Genomic DNA, 25,271 nt, shown 5'->3' on the forward strand with positions numbered 1-25,271 from the left:
TACCCATCCAGACATCCAAGAAGTAATTAGAAAGCTTGTGGAAAGGCATATTCCTGGGCACTACCTCCAGAAATTCTGGTTCAGTAGGTCTCAGGTAGGGCCTGGAAATCTGTTTGACAAAAGGTTCTCAAGTGCTTTGAGGCACGTGTTCTGTGGATCACAATTTTAGTAACCAGCTTTAACCTCCATCTCTTGATGTCAGCTGTCTTCCCTAATTTCTAGCAGAAATTGAAGCTCAAGGCTGGAGATGGACAAAGTCTTTTTCTACAAGGAAGTTTGAAATAAGTAGCCAGTTGGTGTTTTTCCATATGTGTGTATGTATATTTAATATAAGAAGAACACTGTAATAACCAGAACTGTCCAGAAAGCAAAAATGACTTGTGGTGTTATAAGCTTTAGAAACATTCACATGGTTGAAAAGCGCCTCTGTCAGGGGTGTCATAATACATTCTCTTGCACGAAGACGGATTTCAATTGGTTGGCTCCTAGGATTCCTTCCAACTCAGACTCCGATTCTCTGATGAAACAGGTTGAGGGCAGAAGAGGCAGATAATGCATGTATATTTAACCACTTTGAAAAATGTGGATTTCTAGAAAAATGTGAAATATTGTTTTCATTATTCATGATTTGGGGGCAGTATCTAACATTTTTGGAAGGTTTCTGATCTTCATTTCTGTTTTCATGAGAATGTTTAATAAGAGAATATTATACACAAATAGGTGAGTTTGGGAAATTTGAATTTTATTTGTAAAATATACCAGGTATGTTTTTTTCAGGAACTATTTTGAGTTTAATTTTAATAATCTTATATTTTTCTGAGTTTGAAATGAATAAAGTCTAATAGTAGAAAATTTGTAAAATTCAGAGAAGTTAAAGAAGACAACAAAAGCTGTATTATCTTACTACTGAGAGGTAATTTCTATCAGCATTTTGAACTATTTCTCTTTCCCTCCCACCCAAATACACACATATACAAACACATTTTATGGTTGGCATTTTACTGTTATTTTGTATACTCCTTGAAAACATGTTCTTAATCAATAGCAAACTATTTCATTAACAAATGTATTAACGACAGCATAAAATGGCCATTATGTCAAGTTTGATATTGTCCAATAGAAAATCAGTTGGCAAAAAAGGAGTTCAGTTTTGCCATTTTCAAACTGAAGCAAGCCAAACAAAACAAAACAAAATAACTGTTTTTTTATTTGATTCCTATCTTTGCAAATTTAGGTTATTTTCATTTTTCTATTATAATAAATATGTAGTGAAAGTGCTTGTACATGGAACATTGACTTACCTATATATCTTCAAGATGGATTCTCAGGTATGGCAATTGTGGTTTAAGCCCTGTGAACATCTGTAGACATTCAATGCACATTTTCAAAGGGCTTTACAGGAAGGTTTCATCAAATGATGCTTCCACTACCTAAGGATGAGATCTCTCTTGCTGCACGGTGGCGAGCGTTAAGTATTCACAAAAATAAAGCAGAACACTTTCCCACCAAACTTAATGGACAGAAATTTGAAATCTTGTTTTCACTTGTTGATTAACAGTCAAGTGAATACGTTTGCAGATTCATATACCTCATGTGTCTTTCTTCCTTTAATGTTCTGGGTTTTACTTCTATAGTTTTCCATTTCTTCACCTAAGGCACAACTGTGGTGAAGTTTCAACTTCAAAATTTTTCTTAATGTTTTGCAGAGAAAAAAAGGGAATTGAGAATGAAAATATTTTAAAGAAGATACAATTACCAAGTTATTTTAATGTTTTTATTATTGAAATTTAACAACATTTGTGGCATTATGTGGTTCTTACAGAGCTATGAATGGTTACTTTTTTTCTTGAGGAAAACAATATGACGATAAATATGCATGACTTTTTCAGCTGCATCACAAGAACTGTGCAGTAATAAATAAAAAATTTTCACTACCTGTTCCAGCATTTTGTTTTCAATAAACCAAAAGATCCAGTCAGATAGAAGTAATTCCAGGTAATGTTTTATTTCTATAACTTAAAAAACAAGAACCTTAAATTTGACAAGGTTTCATCAACTTCTACAATAATCAGAATGTCCTATAGAGATTACTTATAAAATCATGACTTTCCTATGTGATATTTGTTGCCACCTGACAGCTTTGGGACTTGTCCTTGAAACTACATTTCTTGTCTGGGTAACTACCAACAGGTTATTGGAGATGTCCAGCTTATGAATATGAGCCCATTCTACAAGGCATCGTACAGTTACAAAATTCTGAATTTCATGTACAGTGGTCCCCTTTATCCATGGTTTCACTTTTTGGAGCTTTAGTTACTCAAAGCCAAATATGGTCCAAAAATATTAAATTGAAAGTCCCAGAAATAAACAATTCATAGGTTCTAAATTGTGCACCGTTCCCAAAACTGATGAAATCTCATGCAGTCTGTCCCGCCCAGTTCTCCTTTCGTCCAGTGTATCCATGCAAGACATGCTACCTGCCCATTAGTCACTTAGTAGCCATCTAGATGATCAGACTGTCGCCATATCTCAGTGCTTGTGTTCAAGTTCCCCTTATTTTACTAAATAATGGTTCCAAAGTGCAAGAGTAGTGATGCTGGCAATTTGGATATGCTAAAAAAGAAGCCATAAAGTGCTCTCTTGACTTTTCTAAAAGGTAAAATTTCTCAATAAGGAAAGGAAAAAAAAAATCATATGCTGAAGTTGCTAAGATCCACAGTAAGAATGAATACTCTATTTATGAAACTGTAGACAGAAAAATAAATTTGTGTATACTATATATAAGGCTGGGTACCGTCCTCAGTTTCAAGCATCCACTGGTGGTCTTGAAAAGTATCCCGTGAAGATAAGGGGATAGTAGTTTTCCTCAATTAAGCTTTTTCTTATAAAATAAAACATTAGTTATAATAAATAACATAAATACAATCATGCGCCACATAACAACATCAAGACAGACTACATATATGATGGTGGTCAGAACAATAGGCTACACCATATAGCCTACGAGTATAGTACGCTCTACCATCTAGGTTTGTGTAAGTATGCTCTATGATGTTCACACAAAAATGAAATTACCAAATGATGCCTTTCTCTTAACTCATGCTCTAGTTGTTAAGCGATACACAATTACACATGGGTAAATTTTAACATTTCCAAGTCCATTTGAACAAGAATACAATTTTGGAGCAAGATTTAAATGAACACAACTTCCTAGATACTGCATTTTCAATAAATTTTACCCTAATTTATTATATTGAAGCTCCTTTGTTTTAGAAAATAAACTTCTTTCTTTCCTTTGTAATGCTTCAGGTGCCGAAAATTCTTTGGGTTATACTCCGTTTCCTAAAGGTAGCACTACAGTTTTCATTTAGCTTGAACCTTGTCATATGACCACTGGTACTCAGATTTCACTGCTTTGTGTCTTTTACTGTCTTGCACAAGCCAAAAAAAAAACATGCTTTCTTCTCAATTATTTTTTTCTCCACTTTTCACGGAAGGATTTAAAATGACAAAGAACATGGGAAGTAAAAAAACGATTTCTACTAAACAATATTTTCCTATTATTTTTTACTCTTCTGTTAGTTTTTATATCAAAATGTATAGACTATGATTCAAAATGCACAAAATAATTGCTGCCACTTATTTTTTATGACTAAACTTTCAGATCCCACTATCCCATTTGGATATTGGGGAGTACAAACTTAAACTTGGTAAGAAATTCCAGACTTGTGCATTTAAAACAAAGTATTTTGGATAAATATTCAGCCAATTTACAGTCTAGCTTCTTCGTAGTGATCTCCTCCCTTTCCTATTATTCAAGATGGTACCTGGATTCATGGAAAAGCTTCTGTGCCTTGCTTGCAAAAAGGAAGAAGGGTTTCAAGCTGTCCACATCTTTGCTGGTCTATGATCTGACAAAAGCAGTCTGGTCTCCTCCAGTCATTAGGCATCTGACACTAATGGCCACCAAATTGCTGATACGGCTTTTTGCCAGGGAGTAGTGGAGAGGGATAGGTATTGTGCTGTGACTGAAATTTACATCTGGTGAACTTCAAGGAAATGTCTAGCTTAAGTTTCACTGGCCTACTCAGTTCTTCTTGATTGCGCATAATCTCTGGTCAGCTTCCTTTCATCTGCTCCTAGCCTCACCTTGTTGGTCCTGTTGAAGGTCCATTGTATCTCAATTCCGCCTTCCCGTGCCTCCTGGATCCATAACAGAACTTGTAGATCTCCTCCACACTGCCACTTTCTCTGCCTCAGCATGCCATGCTGCCCTTTCTCCTCCTTAAAGGTCGCCCCAGTGCCGATGTGAGTCACTCTGTGAAGACTCTTCTCAGGTGTTCTCCGATTAATGACAGACCAGAAATTTCTAAAAACACCGTAAGTGATACGGCATGGTTATCATCATGCTGGCCTGAGGTATTTCTTCTCAGAGGTCTGTAACTTTTCTGAGCAACGCCACGAAACATCAAGTACTGAGAATTTTTCAAACCTATCTGAGTTTCAGACCCTACTTTTCTTCCCTTTTGCATTTTCCTGAGGGGAAAGCCAGGACACTCCATTTGAATTCTTGCCTCATTTCCCTTGAATTCTTTCAGAACTGCTATCAGTACTATGCCTTCTGTTTTCTTTTGGGCGAAGTTCATCTTTCCCTACATCAAGTTCTTTTTCTTCTTTACACTAAAAGCATATTTTCATACCTCGAAGCCTTAATCTGGATATACAAGAAGTTCTTGGAATTTAGAAATCTTTCTTTTCTTTTCTATTCTTTTCCTTTATTTTCTTTTCTTTTTTCTTTTCTTTTTTCTTTTTTGACGGAGTCTCACGCTGTCCCCCAGGCTGGAGTGCAGTGGTGTGACCTCGGCTCACTGCAACCTCTGCCTCCCATGTTCAAGTGATCCTCCTGCCTCAGCTTCCCAAGTAGCTGGGATTACAAGCGTGCTCCTGCATCCCTGGCTATTTATTTTTATTTTTTTGTATTTTCAGTGGAGATGGGGTTTTGCCATGTTAGCCAGGCTGGTCTCAAACTCCTGACTTCAAGTTATCCGCCTGCCTCGGCCTCCCAAAGGCGTGAGCCACCACACCCAGCCAGAAAACTTCTTTCTGTTGCCACAAATCCTGATTCACAAGACTTTTGTCTTACTAAACACTGATTTATTTAAAAAAAAAAAGACTTTCTAGAACAATGACTTTTTTCCTCTTTGTGTTCCTGCTTTAATAATCTAAATCCTGCCTGAGATAATGGATGCCTCTGGCTGAATAAGGGGAGGGTCAACTAATTTATTTCAAAAAATCTTATCCTTGTTATAGTCAAAACTGCTGATATTGATAAATTACTTTTATCTTTCAGTTATTTCCAAATTCATTTATTAGAGGAACCATTCCTTTTCTTGAGAAGCTACTTTTTAAAACAAAGTGTTTTCAAAGATATACTACAGTTTATCTTCAGTTACACAACAGCTTCCTTGTATTATTATCCTTAAGATTTCAATGAAAATCTGTTCATTTGTTTTTATTTCAATCCAATTCAACAAGCATCAGCTAATACTTTTTAAACTAGCCTCTAATTCTGTGTACCATATAGGGAAGAGAGGTTTATAACAGGAATAAACAAGGTCATAGCTCTTCAAATATAAGTAACAAAATGCATACTTTAAATAGTCAGAATAAAATGGAAGACTAATAAATGTGTCCACATGCATGTATTGCTTGAAATAGTTACTTGATAGATATTTATTGTTCTATATTATTTCTTGTACAGGTAAAAAGGTGTAGGCTATCTGAGCAACTTGCAAATAATATGTGTCAGGGAAGACTGTTCCAGGCAAGAAGAAAAACAACATGGAGAATGACTTGGAAAATAAGCATTGTAGGTTCAGAGGACAGCTCTGTTATGTTAAGCTTTAAATTGAATGAAGACTACAAGTTATTCTAGAAAAATGTATTTTTTCAGATATTTGTTCTTGGCACTGCCTTCCTTTTCCCCTCCACCCCCGTATTTTTCATAAAGCAAATGCTTTGTCATATTCTTCCTCTTCAGTGACTGATATTGGCTCATTCCACTGCTTCTGTTTGCTTGGTCACAGCTGTCCATGAGTCTTTCTTCTCCCCAGTGGTCTGACTAAGCGAGACTCATAGCTCATAACAGGCAGCACAAGGGTCAGCCCTGATGGGGCCGCACATTTCTGACTTTGGAATAAAGCCATTCTTGCTACTAGTGAGGCTTACAAGAGTTTGTTTTTCTTCTAATATTGCAGCTAAATTTCCATTGAAATAATAATAACTCAAAAAAGAGATGCTATTCTTTCATCTTTTCTTATTCCTTTCACTGCCAAATTTATTGGAAAAATGAGAATATGTGTACATTGCTAAAACTCTCTCTCAATCCACAACTCTACTGAAACTGCTTCATTCAAGGTTTCAGTGGCCTAAAAAGACCCATCCCAATGACTTTTATTTCATTTTAATTCTCCTTGACCTCACAACCATCCTTGACACTTTAACCATATCCTCCTAAAATGTTTTTTGCCTTGGCTGATAGAATGTAGGACTCTTCTGATTTGCCTCCTATCTCTCCAGACTATTCTTTTTCTGCCTCCTCTTGCTTTCTAAATACAGCTATTTTCTAAGATTCTGTAATTATCTCCAGTGTTTCTCTCTTTGCATTCCCTCTGTAGGTAATTTTTTGTACTTTGAGTATTATGTCTATGCAGACAACCCCTAAACATAAATACACACACACCACACCACACACACACACACACACACACACACACACACACACACAGCCCTCTCTCCAACTGACTTCTCCACTGGACTACAATCCAGAATTTCCAACTGTTTGCTGAACAATGCCAGTTAGGAGCTCCCATCAATCACTTTGATTTTAGCTTTAAATTCAAAGCTGAAGTCCCTGACACCCTTCTCACATCTCCTCCTCTGCACCTCCTGTGAATGCTTCTAGGAGTGTTGTGCTGGAGCTGGCTCACAGCAGCTTCTGAGGGCTCACGGTTTGCATCTCTCCTCAGCCCTGAAGTCAGCCATGTGAGGAGTATTTACACCACAGATAATGGCAGATGCTACAAATCAGGGTTTCTTTTCTTTTCTAAAGGCCAATTTTTGAACATTTTTCTAGCACACTGCTGAATACTGTCATACCACCCTCCTGGTCACCCTAAGTCTGAAACTGAACAAGTAATTTTGGACAATTTTTTTTTCCTTCATGTCCTAAATCCATTCAATGTCAAATCCTTTAATTTTTAGATCAGTCCAAACCTTACCACCTCCATTACTTCTGGACTAATTCTTACCAGATTGCTCTCCAGTGCTTTCTTTATCACTAATCCACTGGGCACATGCTGGTAAATTAATCTTCTTAAGGACCAGCTCGGACTATAATCAAAAGTTTTCAGTGATTCTCCTTGCTGACCAAGGTTAAGAGTCAGTAATTTTCAGTAAAGATCAGCCATAATCTGGCTCCCAATCCCACTGTAGCCTGTCTCTAGGTGTTCCTGTCACAGACCTCAGAATCCTGAGCTCCTAGCTTGTACCTGAATCATAAATAGTACTTTGTAAAATTTGGAGGATGAAACTTTTCAACTGACTAAATAGAGGCCTTTTTGATTCTGTGTCTATTTTTTTTTTCCTGGATCCCCCTCCTTTGTCACTTCCACACACCTAAATCTTACCTATATGTTAAATCTCAGCCCAAAGCCAACTTCTTCTGTCAAAATACCTTTTTTCATCTTCTGAGGACCCATCCTACAGTGTTTACTTTCATAGTAGGATTTATTATTTATTATTCTCTGTCTTTTATTAAGATTTCCGGTGAATATGCTATATTCCATTTAAAACAAATGGGCTAGGGCATGATGAATTTCTTCTTGCATCTAATGGTCATGCAATCAAAACGTGTTGACTCATTTGATATGGAGAACACTTGAGATTTATATAGCACATTTCCTTTCAAAATTGCCTAGTAGCCTCTCATTTTTTCACATGTTATAATGAAGGAAGAAATGAGACATTTTCTCTGATTTGTAATATTACTCATTGAGAAATTGAGAACTACTGCTAAGATTAGGTTTATCTCTGGATCTTCACATTTCCCACCTCTGCAACATTATTGATGACTGTGCATGCTCTTGCTCTTTACATTCTAGGCAGAGTTTATATGGCTGGATGACTGTTTCCCTGGATATTAAAGGGAAGATATGTAGGGGTATTTAGACTATAAACTCGATGAGGACAGAGCCCAAGTCTGTCTTATTCTCAAAAAAAACCCAACACCCAGTTTGGCTCAACATTATTTCGTTAAATCAATAAACCACACCGCCTGTGTTTTTATCAACACTGTAGACAGAAAGATGGGCACTGTTCCTACTATTATTTTGCAAGTTTATAGTAGTCACCCCTTATCCATGGGGAACACATTCCAAGACCCCCAGTAGATGCCTGAAATTGCAAATAGTACCAAACTTTATATATACTATGCTTTTTCCTATGCATACATACCTACGATAAAGTTTAATTTATAAATTAGGTACAGTAAGAGATGATCAACAATAACACGAATAAAATAGAACAATTATAACAATATATTGTAATAAAAGTTATGTGACTGTGAATGTGACTATTCAAATTATCTTATTGTATTGTACTCACCTATTTTCAGACCATGGTTGACCAAGGGTAACTGAAACCATGGGAAGTGAAACCGCGGATAAGGGGAGACTTCTGTATTTTCAAAAGTTTGTTTTTCCAAGTTACAAGATCACTGTATGGTAGATTAATAACTTTTCCCCAAGGGTTTTATTGGTTTATTTATTTACAGGCTTTGACTATAGCTTGGCAGATAGCATCAGCAACTGAGCACAGAGAAAGAGTAATTGGGCACTGTTTTAAAATTTACTGATGACCTCTTAGAGCAGTAATACTTTAACATGGGCAGTTTGAGTAACTTCCTTAAATTTGTTTTATCCTTGTTTATCTATTACATGATGGCTGACATCCTTAAGTCCTTAAGTACATAAGGTTACAGCTAGTGACCATTGAATATATTCACCTTGTTCTAAATAGACTTACTTTGTTCTAATTCTAGAGAGTTTTGGTTGTGGGTGTTTTTTGTTTTTTGTTTTTTGTTTTCTCCTATTTTTGTTTGTTTTTAAACATTGGTCTGAGAGATTTCTCTGTTGTTTTACTCTCTGATCCGGAAATAGCTCCACTAGCAAAAACTAAATATCTCTTCAAAATGTATGTACACAGACTGGTTGACAATACCATTGGTAAACCATAGGACAGATACTGTAATTTAAGGAATATCACCATAAGCTGAACTGCAAAATGAGAAAAAGGCATTTCTGAATCCCATGAAGGTTATAGATAACACGTCAGGGCTTAAACAGAATTGGTGAACTAACTATTAATATTTCCTTTATATCTACTAGTATATATTACTTTACTTCTCTCAAAGAAGCATATTTTCATTAAATATTAGTATTTTGTCTGCAGTTGATAGCTTTAATTTTTGTTACACTACATTCCTCACTGCAATACTTATGATGAAATCCCTGGGTCTACTAAATATACCTCTCTCATATTAGGTTTTAATGTGCTCTATGCTTCTTGTGTAGCTAACAATTATTGGATTTGGGCTTACAAAAGCCCTTTAAAGTACAGCTTCCACAAACTTTTTTTTTGGTATTGTGTTAAAATGAAATAGTCAGGCCCATTAACACATCTGATAATCTATTTTGAGATATATGATTCTAAAATATGAATGTTAAAAAAGCATTATTTTAGCTTTACTCCTTTCATGTCTATGTGCAATATTTTCTCAGATTAGTGTGGTTGGCAGACTGTTGTTTAAACCAGTCAATGCAAATTACCCTTGTAATTTCCTTGGTACTAAAAGTTTTGCTTTTGCTCACCAAATCTGTAGTTGAGCAACTATTCTTCAGGCTGGTTTTTTGTGTTCCTAATAAGGGAAGAGGAGTCAGAAGAGTGGTAAATATAATCGTTATCATGTACTTCGAATATCAGTTTTAAATGATGCTTTTTTTAAACATTAGTTTAACATAAAGTTTGTAGAGTAATGAATGTTGTCTTTGAAAGGGCTAAGCTCTCTATATATTTTAATAAATTTCTTGGAAATTAGTAAATAATTAAAACTTTCAAGGCATATAATAATAAATATTTTTTAAAATACTGTAGAAATTTATCTCTATGGCTATTGACCACACACCAGCTAAATTTCATAATAATATAGGAGGAATGTATAAATTAATAAATGATATGAATTATATTTTCATTGCAGAAAAATGATTTGTAAATTCAATAAGTCCTTAGGCCTTCTTAATGATGATAATAATAATGACCAACAACAGACATTATCATTGAATGCTACCACCTGCCAAATTCTTAACACCCTAAATACATGTAATTATTTACTTTATTCAGGTGAAGAAATCAAAACTAAGAAAGATTATATAACTTGCTCAATGCTTCACTTCAGACAATTATAGAGTTGGAATATAAAACCATAGCTGGCTCTAACAATTTCGAAAATGTAAACTTGTTAATCCCTCATTGCCTTAATTAATTCATAACGTTTTTCTATAAATATTTTTTCTTTTCAGATATTTGTGAATAGGACCCTAGCTGACTTTTATGAATTTAATTTCAGTATCCCACATTGCATTCAAGTATACCTTGGCCACTGACCTACCCCTCAAGCCTCACAGTCAACATAAATGACCTCCTTTTGAGTTAGCCAGTTGTTTATACCTCTACCTATGCTCGGAGAGACAAATACTCCTTGACCTCCTGTAGCCTAGCAGGAAAGTTGTCTCACTCATTTCTTGTCTTCAGCATCACTCACAATGTCAGTATTAAGTGAATAAATGTTTTAGAGTTAATTGCTCTCCTACATAGACAAAAAATTCTCGAATGTTAGGACATCTAACTCTTCTAAAATGTGAAGAAGGGATGAGTCTGTCATTCAATCAAATGATCAACTTCTTGAACATAAAGAGGCAAGACAGAAGAGCAACCCCCCAAAATAAAATGAGAACAAAAACCAAAATATCTTGCCACAAGCTGGTCCTTTATGAGAGTATTTGGACAATAATATTAATACCAACATTATCAATAATAATAATAGCAGCTATCACTCAATACTCCATTATGTTTCAGAAACTTTACCAGGTCCTTTGTATATATTATCTCATTTAATTCTTGGAAAATATAGGTACTATTATTCCCGTCTTAGAGGTGAGAAACGTGAAGCTCAAAGAAGTCACTGCTATAAAGTGCAAAGTCATGATTCGAACGCAGGGTGATGTTCCCTCAGGTCTCCTGCTTTTCCCTCAAAACCAAATTTGGAATGTATTCAGGAAAATAAGAAGTTCCTATGTCTTTTAAAATGTCACTGATTGTTTCACATACTTTGTATAATTACAGATGTAGAGTACTGCAGTGAGTTTTTATAAACTCTTTGTACACTTAAAATATACTCTATACCAAACAAACTATGTTGTTATTTTCATGGAATTATTAAGTGTATATCCAATATTTGGAAGCCAAATAAGGTAAGCATTGGCCACGTTGTTATTGCTAAGTTTGTTTTATGGAAGGGTGAGCATGTGGGTGTTGCAGGGTGTGTTATACACAATTTTAAACTGATGCAATTCTTGAGCTTGATGCTTATTTTTCATATAGCTCCATGTTTAAACTAAAGAAGAAAGTCCCCAAACATATCATTTATATTTTAAGCTAGCTTATTTCCTTTCTTATGAAAGGCAAATTGGGAAATATCTGAAGTATTATATGTAGCAGCAAATTTCAGGGGATATCTATTAGAAATGCATGTAACCTTATTACGCTATTATACAAATAAAAAATGGGTATCAAAAGAGTAAAACACTAAGCAAATAGTCTGTTCTTTACCTAAGTTCACCCTGAAAGATGTATCCTTTCTGATTCTACGTCTTATTACAACCTCCTAATGCAGTTTGTGTTTATTTAATTATCTGTCCATTTCAGAAAAAAAAAAATTACCAGTAAAATGACTAATTTTGAAAAAGAAACCAAATATATTTCAGAGGTTCTGCCAATGTGTATTGCCTTCTAACACTGGCCAAAAATATCAGTAGACTAGATTTGAAATAACGGTTTTCTCTGCAGAATGCTCAATGCTATTCTCCCTTGTCCTCCTTTCCTGAATCCCCCACCTCTATACTCCCACCCCGGAAAAAAAAAGCAAAACAGATTACAGTAAATTTTGGCAAGGAATTCTATTTGCATCATTTTCTTAGAAGTCACGTGCTTTGGATTTCCTCTTGTTTATGATATATTAAAATGCCTCCCAGATGTTTTTAATTATAAAAAAAGTTTTCAAGAAAGCAGAGTAATTCATAATAAAATTTCTTCTTTTTTTAATGGCCAGTAAATTAGTATATTCCAGCTTATCAAACTGCTCCATAATTCTGAGGCGACCTGTTTAAAAAAGGTCAGGCATTGGTTTAGACAGCTCGATTTGGGCAGAGGGAGAGTTTTACCAAGAACACTTTCAGTTCCCGTTTCCAATCGAGGCTGCTCCCTGCCTGGGGCCTACCCTAACACAAAAGCCCATTGGCTAGAATTGCTTAAATGTCCCACACAAATATAAACACCTCGATAGTGCTGGGAAGATGAAAGGAACAGCTTATTGATATTGTATATGCTCATGTTTGGATGTGGGATAGGGAAGACAGCATTTAACTGCTGGTATGCAATGCTGAACCTGGACTGCACGAAGAGGTTCTCGTTTACTGATGTTGGACGTGTGCCCAGACTGCCATAGTAGAATTTAGGGAAAACACAGAAAGGAGGAGAGACACAGAATGGTTTTTGGGAACATCCATGTGGGCCAGAAGAATAAATACATCTGAAGACCATGTTTCCAGAAATGAAATGACTGGCCACTGGGCAACAGTTATGAGTTCCCTAAATCCCTTCCTGGTCCTCTCCATTTGCACTTGAAGGTAACTGTTCATCTTGATGTTGATTCAGGGTAAAAGTAAGATTATAATTGGGTTAAAAAAGAAAGAGGACAGGTCATGGCAAGAAGAAACCAGACATCATTTTCTTGTTGCTTTAAGCTTAGCAAGGAGATAAATGTGGTGGGGGTTTTTGTTTTTTGTTTTCTTAACTAATGTTACTAAAAGAGAAAGTTTTGTGGATTGTGGACGTGGCGCCTCTTAAAATGTACCTGCTGATCATCTATCATATGGGACAGACCAAGAACCTTTGGAAGTACTGATTTTATGGCTCACAATGCGAATTTAAGTTTAAATGGGACTTTCTTTGGTTTAACTCAACGGAGGGCTTTCTGGTTACTCTCTCTTCACCCTAACCCACTTCATCCCTTTGTTTGTAACTTTAAGCATATTTGCCAAATATGAGCAAGTGTATTCATGATGATAGCTCTAGAGAGGTATTTTATCAAATAGGTGTCTGTAGGAAGTGATACTTGAAGAAAAAGAAAGTGAGGCAGTTGATAGATACAAACTAGTCAGTCAACCAGTATTTGTTGAGCAACCACAATATACACAGAAGAAAAAGTCCTATAGAAGACAGAAATGGAAAGAAGCTTCATCGGACAAGAGTAGAGGGGCAACAGAGGAAAGTCCTGAGGGTGTTCTAAAAGCCTGCCAGCTCAAAGGTGAGGAGATTACAGCTTACAGGAAAGAAGATGGGTGTTCCAGAGAGAGAAGAAAAGATCACCAGTGGGTCAAGAAGACTCATCTTGCTTCAGGCATTTAGGGCTTGGAATTTTACAAACATGCATAACATAAATACCAGATGGAAACAAAATGTTATTATTTCTGTGGTCAATTTGTGCCTGTTGGTAATGAGCAGAAAATACTGGAACAAATGAACACAGGTGTGGAGTTATCTATTAACAGTGGCATCATCTGAAGTAAGAAAGGAACTGGGTTAAAGAAATTGCCATTGTTATTTTTCCAGTGGTCATTCATGATAGCCAGTTGACGCAATTTGAATTAAAATTTTAAAAGAATCTTTGAAAAATGTTACATTTGGGAAAAGAATGGTCAACAAATGCATCATGTAAAAGAGGATGAGTTAGGAAACTTCCATCCTTAATGAACTGAAGAGACTTTTGAAGTTACCGAATAGCATCAACCTAATGAATGGAGGTGAAAAAATGTGGATTGAGTAGCTCAGCAACTCTATTTAACAAACATTTGTTTTTAATTTACTATATGTTAGGCAGAATTGTGGGTGCTACTAAGAAAAATAGATTACCAGCGTCATTAGAGCAAGAATTTCTTTGGCTGTTTTAGCCAGCAGATGCACCCGCTGTTGTAGCTTCAGCCAAATGACATCTCTCTTAGATAGAAGAAGCCCACTCTAATCATTCAAGTTTTCACCTTAGGAGGAAATTTCAGTGGAGCAAGGAGGGAAAGAAGGGCAACTCGTCAGCCCTTCTGACTTGCCACATCAAAGCTGTAATCCATGGAGAATAAATGCTCTAACCAGATCTGCATACGAATGATGATATGCCCACATTGCCTAGGACATGGTCCTGATCCTACAGGAATTGATCGTTTTGCATTTCAGGTAAGAGTCACTCAGAAATAACCTGAATGTGGCTCAGGCTACATCTTTCTTCTCCTGTCGCTTCCTCCCTACACCCCCTGCTCTCTCCATTCTTGGCACACTGGCTTTTTTGCCATTCATGGAATACACCAAATGTGCTGCTAGGGCTGGTGCCTCTGTGGTTCTTTGCCTACTAGATATCTGTGTGGTTCACATTCTCTCTTCCTCAGGTGTCTGCTCAAAGGCACCTTCATCAGCATGGCCCTCATCCCCTTTATCCTGCTTTATTTGTCCTCAGATTAGTTATCGCCGCCAGATAAATTATATAATTTTAGGTTATTTCTTTTCTTCTGCCACATGAACATAAACTCAATTAAAGCAGTGCCTTGTCTATTTTGTTCATTACTGGTCTCCCAAGCCTAGAACAGCGCCTGGCTGACAGTAGGTGCCCAAAAATATTTTTTGACTGTATGAATAAGTGTCCAAGAGAAAGTATTTGGACAACAGAGGAAGGACAGGATAATTCTAGCTTGAAGAATCATGAAGTGCCTAGAGAAAATATTGTGCATTTACTATGCACCCAGCTCAGTGGTGGTGGAGGAGATAGAGGGGGACAGACAGACAGCAGAGATTCTTATGCAACAGTGCACTTCAAAGGCTATGTAATGTCAGTTATTACTAGAACTAGTAAAGGCTCTGGAAACTAAATTATTGTGAGGGATAGTTTAAAAAAATAGTAATATTCTCAGCCTAAAGAAAACAAAACAGTGGGGAAACAGGAATAGGGGTTAGAGGATGAAACGACACACCTATCTTTACATGTGAAATAGTGAGTACATATATATTCTGTTGTGGAGAGGGCAGGAAGATTGGGAGATAATTTTTTTTTTTAATTGTAATCATTATAGCTATCTTTTAGTGGAGTAAATTCCATTACTGTGTTAAATCAGAGATAATCTAAAAGAGATGTTATAAACTAGATTCTGGTCTTAGGTAGAAGGTTATGCCAGATAACTTATAATTAAAAATCTTCCAAGCTAGGTTTTACACACACACACACACACACACACACACACACACGTGCACGTGCATGAGCACATGAGCACATACATGCTCATTGGGTTTTAATTACTACAAATCATCCAGCTAGTTCTAGAATAGAGGACTCCCAGTTAAAGTTGGATTTCAGATAAACAGTGAACAACTTTTCATTATAAGTAGGTCTCATGCAATATTTGGGGAAAACTTATACCAACAATTTCTTTGTTGTTTATCTGAAATTCAAATTTAACTGAAATTATCTGAAATTCTAAATTTAATTTAAATTTATCCTATATTCTATGTGGCAACCTTATGCTATAGAAAACAACATAGCAAAAGAAAGGTGTGTGTGTTTCTCCAGAATTCCAAATTTGCATAATTAATGTAATAAATACAAAGCGGGGGATGGCATGCCAGAATTCATTCATACATCTATGGCCATTATCGCCTTGGGCAGATTGGGGGTATTGATCTTATAGCCACAACACCAGGTGGATTTATTTTTTTTTTCCATTTTTAAATCATTTTTGGCTGGACTATTTTACAGTTTTTGAGAATTTTAAAATGTGTTTATTTTAATGTTGCTTTTTTTGTTCACCATGCTGTCTCTAGAATTTCACAGAGGACTATGTCTTAAATGATTCACAGCATATCATGGTGACTATTTGGCTTTCTTAGTATCTTCGTATCAAATCTAACATCCAATTCAAAGTTATTTATTTGGGGCACATTTCTTTGGAGCTAAAGTATTAATGCTGATACATGAATCCCCTTTTAATACATTATAATTTAAAAAGTATAATTATATTACGATTAAAATAACTTCAAAATAGTTTACCAAAATGATTTGCAAGCATTTTGTTGCAGGTAAACAGATGTGTGGTTCACATGATCCTGACCAAAAAAAAAAAAAAAGGTTTCTGCTTATCAGCTAAAGAGATACTACTGTAAAACTAAAGCATAAAACTTTGAAATTAGAGGTTCTTGATGACATTTTAAAATTATAAATTAATTTTAAATGATTATTTCAAATTTTGTGCATAAAGTGAAGAGCTATTAATATTTTAACTTGCACTATATCAAATTGCCTACTTTAAATATTCGCATGACATGTAACCGCCTTGTATAATACTGACTCTGACCTCAAAAGGCTTAGGCCTACTTTGGAAGATAATGTGAAGGGAAATGAAACAATTACAAGAAAGATTTATTCAGTGTGCTATCAAGTTCTAAAACCAAAAGTTTAAGGAATGGAGAAATCACCATGGGATAGTACCCTGAGAAATGGGGGCCTAATGTGTGCCTTACAGGGTGGCCTGGGAATATGTGCTTGGAGAGGAAGGTGTGTGTAGGACCAAGGAAGAAGAAATATGTGCAATGCTCGGGACAGGAAAATAAGAATGATGGTTGAAGCCAGAGATTATGTGGAAAGCAAGAAAAAAGTAAAAATACTTCCGTTTTGAAATGGTGGGATGTAATTATGAATGCGAAGCATAGTCATATTAATTAAAATGTTAAAGACCACACCACAGAATTTAGACTGGCTGGCATAGGCCATAGAGCGTTTGTATATGCCTGCCTAAGAAATGGATATCCCAAGAGTGGTGTTTCTGGTGGTGCACCCTACATATCTATCTCAACGAAACCAGATCAGAATGCTTCTGCACTGTGCAACCAAAACTCATAGGACATCAACCGACATTGACATTCTTTGAGCACTTCTTTAACAAAAGTCCCTGCCTTTACAGATTTTTGAGCTTGTAGGGTTACTTCTATTCATAGTGAAGACCCACAAACTTCTTTCTGTGGATACAAATCAATACTTAGGTCTCTGAGAATTTCACATAGATTGGTGCCTTTGTGACCAGAAGGTGAGAGAATAGCTTGATCCTGCATCCTCACCCCAGGCAGATCCCCCACTGACAGCCACAGGGGTATGGTCTATGTCAAGGCTCTCTGATCAGGCACTAAGATTACTTTTCAAGCATTAATCTCTGTGAAGCGAGGCACACTGTTCAAAGCGATGTCACTTTTGTGCCATACTCTCCAACTAAAGAGGAAGACACTTTTGCAAGATATATTTTTGCCAGCTCGTCCATCAGAGAATATTTATTTGTTCATTAATTTCTTTTATGAACATTGTACAAGTTACACAGTACAGTACCTCCTGATCATTTATTGCCCAGATTTATACTCCATGACTTGATAGAAAGTGCAGCTCCAGAATGGAGCTCTCATTCTCTGTGTAAGCAGTTGTGCTGCGATTTACAGGATAAAGACATTCTTTTTAGACACTGTAATTAGCACTTGCCTTATTTATACATCTCCCTTAACATTGTGTCCCCTTTAAAAATATTTTTATTTAAAATGGCATGCAAGGAAATAGCTCGGCATGCGTTAGGGAAAAAAAAAGGAAGAAGAAACAAACCACTGATAAATCCATCTGTTAAAAACCACAGTACACAAATTAAAAGAGTAAGTTAACATTACATGTCCTAATCTCCTAGCACCATTGTTCGTGCTTACGGTTTCTTGCAGAATATTCAAAAGCTATTTTTTCCAGCAGACCAACTCCTTTTAGTCACACCCTGGAAATGCTTTGCTTGTTTTAAATAGGTCCATTATGCTCTCAGACACCTACATATTTAGTATGTCCAGCCTTAGTAAAGTGAGTGGTCTATACGGTTTTCCTCCTCTATTATTTATTTTGTCTTCTCCAACTACCCTTTCAAACAATTCATAGTTATCAAAATTCCTCATGAAAGTTTCCCTACTAAATGCAAATGGCGATTCTGCCTCTAGCAGAGCAAGATGCAGTAACTCAACAGTCCAAAGATCCCTTTTCTTAAGTCTTAAATGTTTCCCTTTCTCCCTCCCTTGTGAGACAGGTGAGAAAAGCAATTGCCCCCACTGCTTAATGCATCCCAACTCAGAAACTCACTCCAGCCTTGTAATTTTGAATCCCAACCCAGCTGGCAGTTCCTGGATTTCAGACTCTGAATATGAGTTCAGCACTTTTAAATCAATCACTCTGAACAGCATTTCTGTCAAATGGAAACTTTTCTTCTTTGGCAGAAAGGCTTTCCTGATTTTCAGCTACAGCCTCAGAGAACTGAACAGTCTCATAAATGAAACCAGGATGTAGGAGAAAAATTAAACTAGATATAATTTTCTAACATTATCGTTGCAAGAGTCCTGTTTCCTTTAAGTGTTTAGTAAGACGAGGCACCTTTTGTACCCTGTAAGATTTTTCAAGAAGTTCCCCCAATTCAGGCTAATGGCAAGTTGAGGTTTGACTAGCAAGGGGGTTACTGGGTTAGGTGGAAACAGGAGGAATGAAATACTCCTGGGATCCTATTCTCTCTGACTTAAAATTCTCCCTCAAATTATTAAAATTTTTCAAGAATTAGGTTACCTAATAAACGTTGCTTGCTATCACACCTAGCAGTCCTGTTATTGGTAGAATTCATAGGTTAGTACAAAGACTCTTGGCTTAGCCAGAGATGAAACAGCAGCTTTGGAAATAATACTTCTTACATTTCACGAGGTGATATGGTTTGGCTGTGTCCCCACTCAAATCTCATCTTGAATTGTAATGACCATTTGTCTACGGAGAGAGCTGGTGGGAGGTGACTGGATAATGGGGACGGTTTTCCCCATGCTGTTCTCACGATAGTGAGTTCTCATGAGATCTGATGATTTTATAAAGGCCTCTTCTCTCTTCACTTCTCCCTCTTTCTTTCCTGCACCATGTGAAGAAGGTCTTTGCTTCCCCTTTGCCTTCTGCCATGATTGTAAGTTTACTGAGGCTTTCCCAGCCAAGTGGAACTACGAGTCAATTAAACCTCTTTCCTTTATAAATTACCCAGTCTCAGGTATGTCTTTACAGCAATGTGAAAATGGACTAATACACTAGGACAAGTTTAAATCGCAAGCACCAAAAATAAAGAAATAATGTCAAATCCCTGAAAATAGTATTAGAGACCAATTTTCTTTGGGGCTTTAAATAAAAATAACAAGAAAATTTTTATATTTCATAAAATATTCTTTACTATTTTTATGCACCCTTCCTTGAGTACTGTACATGATCCATTGTATCCAAACATTGAGGTAACACAGAAATTGATGTTTTCTATAATCTCAGCTTTTTACTATGCTTTTTAGTTCATGAGTGTCCCAATACATAGAACCATCTACATATTTACATAGAAATAGAAATAGAGACTATAAGATTTATTAAGAAAAGTCCATAGAGAGGTGTTAATTTTCTCCATCAGATTTCACTGGACATTTGTAGCTTCACACCATTCTTCACACAGTGCTGTGTTTACTATATCTTGATTTCTTCACAATGCTTAAAATATTCCATATAATCCCCTAGGTACCTTGAAAGGACTTTATAGACACCTTTGATTTATGGACATTGAACATGAAATTTTTGAGCTCTAAGTTACATTGAGATTCATAGTTATAGCAGAATATGAATACTGAGGAAAAAATATTTAAGTATATATGGAATGAACACATTTGAAAAACTTATGAAAATAATATGGAAATAAGTACATTCATTCATTCAATATTTATCCAACACGTATTTATTGAGTGTTTACTGTTATTGGGTATTGAGGTCCAGGCAAGATGTAGCTATTGAAATTTCATGTAGGTGAAACAGACGTGGTCCCTGGACCTCATGAATTGAGAACATTGGCCTCTTTGAAGCAGGAGGGCCAAGTTCTTAAATTCTTTAAAGAAATATTTCTGGACTCAATTGCTATAGAATTCTGAAAGTCTAATCTAAATGTGCAGCAACAGGCAAGGAACACTAAGGAGAAGACATATAAGAAGTATATTTCAGATGGATCGCTAAGAACATTATAGAAATTGTGAGCTAAAAAGTACCTTAAAGACCTTATATCCCAGCCCCCGTGTTAACCCAAATGAAATTCTTGTTTGTGTTCACACAGTTTTTAATAACTAAGCTGAGTCCAGAACCTATATCTCTTGACATCCAGAAAAGTATCGAACAAATGAATGCCCTTTGAATATTTTTATAATCAATTTCAATTTATTTTTTTTTGTTTTTTGTTTGTTTGTTTGTTTTATATATATATACACACACACACACACACACACACACACACAGAGTTTTGCTCTTGTTGCCCAGGCTGGAGTGCAATGGCATGATCTCAGTTCACTGAAACCTTCACCTCTCGAGTTCAAGCAATTCTCCTGCCTCAGCCTCCTGAGTAGCTGGGATTACAGGCATGTGCCACCATGCCCAGCTGATTTTGTATTTTTTTTTTTTAGCTTCCGCCTCCTGGGTTCATGCCATTCTCCTGCCTCAGCCTCCCAAGTAGCTGGGACTACAGGCACCTGCCACCATGCTCGGCTAATTTTTTGTATTTTTTAGCAGAGACGGGGGTTTCACCGTGTTAGCCAGGATGGTCTCGATCTCCTGACCTCGTGATCTGCCCACCTCGGCCTCCCAAAGTGCTGGGATTACAGGCATGAGCCACCGTGCCTGGCCTAATTTTGTATTTTTAGTAGAGACAGTTTCACCATGTTGATTAGGCTGGTCTTGAACTTCTGTCCTCAGGTGATCCACTTGCCTCGGCCTCCCAGAGTGCTGGGATTAAAGGTGTGAGCCACCACATCCAGACTGTTTAAACTTCTAACTGTATTCATAGTGCAGCCAAGAGGGTGTTCAGGGCTGAATTGTGTTCACCTAAAATTCATATGTTGAAGTCTTAACCTCCAGTTCCTAAGAATGTGACTTTACTTTGGAAGTAGAGTCATTGCATATGTAATTAGTTAAGATGAGGTCATACTGAAATAAGGTGGGGCCCTAATCCAATGTTGCTGGTGCCAGTGGAGATTGGCATGCACACAAAGAGAACACCATATGAAGATTAGTGTTGAACTGCTAGAAGAGCGCACCGGAACAGATCCCTCCCTAGCACCTTCAAGGGAATATGACCCTGTTGACACGTTGAGCTCAGATTTTCAGTCTCCAGAACCATGAGACAATACATTTCTGTTGTTTAAGACACACAGTGTGTGCTACTTCATTATAGAAACCCTGGGAAACTAATATAGAGGACAATTCCTTTTGAGGTTTACTCAGTTTGTCTTTTCATTCACTTACGTATTCATCAAACATAATGTATATTAGATGCATTTATTAAGCACCTAGTATGTGCCAGGCACTGCACAAAACACTGAGGATACAAAAATGAATAAGACCCAATCCCCATATTCAAACAAATACATGAATATTCCAAAGGGTTAATAATTATGTTGGTAGGTTCCTCCCATCCCAGTCTGGGACCCACTTTTATCTGTGTGGTTCTTTCCCAACAAATATTATTTATATCCCCCAACCAACCCTGAGAGACTAGATTTCATTTCTACCTTGGGCCCAGCCTCTTCCCTGAAATATGTGAAATTGTTGTTTCCCAGGAGTAGTTACTCTCTCCAATCAGTGAGTCATGGACTGGGGGTCTAATCCAGGCCAGTGACAGCCCCTCAGCATGCCGTTAAAGCAGGCATCTCTAATCCACCCACTAAAGGAGTGCAATGAGGACAGCAATGGGTATCTGTCATGCTTTATCAGGGCCATAAAGTGAGTATTTAAAATTTTAAAGTTTTCTAATGAAATATACAATGGTTGATTATTTAGCAGTTTATCAAGTTTACCCTGCTGTGGCAAAGGGAACAGACAATAAAATCGCTCAAAGGAGGCTTCAAAACTACTTTCTACCATTTTATTACAACTTTAAAGAGGACTAAAAACAAGTCTCCCAGAAGGCTCCTGGCCGGCTTTGCTGCTTCCACCCCAGAGAGCATGTTTGCATTCCTACAGCTGATGCTGCTGGAATCAGTCCCTCTCCACCCTCCCTGGGACCCCATGGTCACCGCTTCCAAGGCTGTGTCTGTGACAATCAGAAGCCAGAGGAACTGGAGGATCTCTGGCCCACAGAACCAACAGTGGGACAAGTCAGGACTTAAACTGCACCTACTTCATAGTTACCTGTTGCTTTTCTTCATTTCCCAGTGACCATCTGCCCCAAATCTTTCTGTCTCTACCACCACAGTGACCACTTTTTGCAAAGAACAGTAAGAATGAATTTAAGAGGAATAAAAAATTAGACAAAGGTTATATTTACCCTAAAGCAATTTTTCTTTATGAGGATAAGATTCTCACATATGTACTACAAGAAAGGCAAGGAACAAATTGTGCTTCTCTGAAAGATTAACAAACTTCCACCCTATTTATATTTCTAGAAATGCCTGTAAGATGAACTTTTAAGTGAATTTATGAAGTCTTTATTTTCCATGATTTTTAGTCGTTTCTATTTTTTACTTGAAACTACTTCCCATTAAATCTCACCTTTTTATCTAGAAAAATAAAATATAGGCTCATAATGTCCAGAGTACCCCCTTTTAAATGGCAGAGAATGACCCAGGAGGTCTAGTATATACAAGATCTCTTCAAGGCCTCTTGGCCCTTTTGCATTTTTTGTTTTACTGTCTCTTCTCAGCTGCAAGAGAGCATGTTGGGAAGCTGAAATGTTTCCCCTAGTGAGTTTATACAGGGCTTTCTAGAATTGAGCCTCTGTCTTAGTGGCTACCATTCTCTCCCCTCCTATACTAGGTAAGGCAATAGGAGGATGTACAAATGCACCTAGAGAGTTTAGATAATTCAAAGTGAAATACAGACAAAAACACAATTTCCAGAAAATGATTATGAGACCATAGAGAGGGGGCAAATGAAGAAACTTATTGTTAGAGTTATGTGTTCATTCACTTCCTTATTCGAAAATATTTATCAAGCACCTACTATGAGTCAGATCTTGTGCTAACCACTAGGGATGTATGTTTCACAGAAACAGACATGCTTACTCTTCCCACAGAGCTCACAGTTTGATGAGGGAGATGCATCAATCAAATAATGATGTAAATTGATTAATTAAAAGTGCAAGTATTAAAGTGCTGCAAAGGATAATTATATAATGCCATGTGAGCATAAAATAAGTCAGTTTTACCCAGTCTGGGGTGGAGGTGGTGGTGGGAGCATCTCAGAGGTGTGCCTGAGAAACGTATTTATTGAACTAAGTTTTTTTTTTAAACTGTAGGAATCAACTAAACAAAGTTGGAGGTAAGGATGAGAATGGGATCAGAAGCATATCAGGGAGAGTGCAGAAAGAAGTCAAAATGTCCCTTGTCAAAGGAAGATGGGCACATTTAAGGATCTTAAAGAAATCCTGTGCACCTGATTCCCTGGGGAGAAGGTGTGAACTGAAGCTGGAGTGTTGGTGGGAGATAGCCAGTCCATGCAGGGCTTGGCAGACCCTGTTAAAGCTGTTGGAAGTGATCCCAAGAGCAATGGAGAGCCACTGAAAGGCTTAAGGCACAGAGAGTAACATAATAAAAAACTTGTTGTTCCTGCTAGTATCAGGGGGAGCTACCCGCAAACCAAAACACTTTGTGCTACCCCCTACACTACAAGTCCAGATCCACATCTTCTAGAAACCAGAGTGATACCAGTTTACTGTGCGAATCCTGAAGAGTCACACTAATTTCATTTCCTTAAACACTGACTGGACAATTTCATATTCTTCAGCAAGGGAGGATGACAAATAGGTATTAAAAAATGCAGCAATCTGGACTACACACCTAGCAAGATTAGCAACTAATAATAGATTTAGAAAACAAAATGTTCCATTTGGAATATCTTAGCAGAGCCACCTGCTAAGAGAGTAAGTGAAACTTTTTGAGTATTATTTTTGTATTACTTTTAATTTCCTTCTATGTCTATACCCAACTTCGAACACAACACATACTATAGACTATCAAAGATTTTCAAAAGTGATAGTACTGTAATTTAAGCTGTTTACCTTCAGAAATAATGAGCTGATTCATAACAACAGAGCAATAACCACACTTCCACACCACTGGCCAAGAAAGCCTGGCTATTACCCAAATTTGAGTAAATCACACCACAAACACATGTTAATTTTGGCCACCCCTCCTTACTTAACTAAATGTTTATTTCAAATGATCTGAGCTTCCTGCATTCACTTTTACTCTGTTCTTCAACACACCGTGGATGGAGGGCTTTTTTTCAAAACTCAAATCTGCTCTTATCATTTTGCCTGCTTAAAAGCCTTTGCCAGCTTTCCATTGCTCTGGGGCTGAAGGCCCAAACTCTGTAGCAGGGCCACATGTGAGGCCCAGTGTGGTTCAGCCTCACCTACTCTCCAGTCTCATGTTGCTGCACGCTCCTTATCACTTTCTGTGCCTGGCGTTCCGTAGCAGTGGGTTGGTGCTGAGAACTAGAGTCAGTCCTTGTCCTCAAGATGCATATGGTCTAGTGAGAAATATTACATTATAGCACATGAATCCCATTACAGCTATGTAAAAATGAACAACTTTTTACAGAGTAAATGTGGGATGCCAGCAGAGCATATATGACTGACACTTAACCCAGGCTCATGGCATCTAGGAAGTTTTTCTGGATTCAGTGTCATCTAACATGCTGCCCCAGGAGTAAAGACCACACAATCTAAAACATAATTTTATGTATTCTAATACTGGTCACTCCTTTTTTTCTTTTCTTTTCTTTCTTT

Source organism: Mandrillus leucophaeus, unplaced genomic scaffold (assembly GCF_000951045.1).
Source record: "Mandrillus leucophaeus isolate KB7577 unplaced genomic scaffold, Mleu.le_1.0 Scaffold235, whole genome shotgun sequence".
Taxonomy (NCBI): Eukaryota; Metazoa; Chordata; class Mammalia; order Primates; family Cercopithecidae; genus Mandrillus; species Mandrillus leucophaeus.